Here is a 1,136-nt window from a genome sequence, read left to right on the forward strand (position 1 = left end):
TATAGGACAGGGCTGCCTGAGGGCACCTGCTTCTTATTGGCTTGTACCTTTGGACAATGTACCACCCCTGTCAGTGCCATCGTACCTGAGTTCTTCCATTTAAAATGAGGATAACCGGGGGCGCCTGGGTGGCTTAGTCGGTTAAGCGTCCAACTTTCACTNCTCCCTCTTTTTCTGTCCCTGGCCCACACATGCTCTCTCTCTCTCAAAATAAATACATAAACTTTAAAAAAAATAAATGAGGGTAACAACGGTACCTACCTTTTTTTTCCATTTATGTGTTTCTTTATTTTAACTAGCAAGTCTTTCGCATGTAGGATAAGCCAGATACTGTTGTAGACGCTTTACACATACCAACACATTGAATCCTAATGGGGTTGTGAAGATTATACGGATAAAGTCACAGCACAGTGCGTGGAGCCGAGAGCATCATTATCCTCCATCTGCTCATCCATTGCCTTCCATTGGATCTTTGTAACCTCCACTCACACCTATGAAGACAGCCTCCTCTTTGCCATTAGGCAAATACACGTTTTGTATGAGGACTTAGCACTTTTCTGCACATGTTCTCTTTGAATGAGACCTAGACTGTTCTTTCTATTTGCTTCTGATCTACTTACACCTGAACTAGGTGTCATTTTAGAAGTATCACTGCTAAGGGAAGGCAGAGGGAGACCAGCTGGCCTCCTGGTTGAGCAGAGGCTTTGAAAGATGTGTAGGGGTTTTCCATCTAAGGGAACAGGATGAGAAGGCAGGATTGCAGAAGATGCCGTGGGCCCACGTTTAAGGAGCGGTGAGGAAGCCAGTGTGATGGAGGGTCCAGGAGACGAGATCAGAGACGAGTGTACTTAGGGAAATGGGAAAGTTTACAGACTGGAAACTTGCCTCTGATTTGGTCCCAATCAGGCTTCCTTCCTCTAGGACATTTCTTTTTAAAAACAAAAACAAATGAGCATTATAGAACTATAACCCACATAGGAAGAATTTACCCATCTAAAGTGTATAATTCAGTGTCTTTAAGTATATTACAGAGTTGTGCAACCGATGCCACAACCTTACATTTAGGACACTGCCATCGCCCCCACAGGGAGCCTCAGACTCTCGGCACTCATTCTCCATTCTCCACCCTCACTCCC

The sequence above is a fragment of the Crocuta crocuta genome, unplaced genomic scaffold, assembly GCF_008692635.1.
Source record: "Crocuta crocuta isolate KB4526 unplaced genomic scaffold, BGI_CrCroc_1.0 scaffold26, whole genome shotgun sequence".
NCBI classification, from domain to species: Eukaryota; Metazoa; Chordata; class Mammalia; order Carnivora; family Hyaenidae; genus Crocuta; species Crocuta crocuta.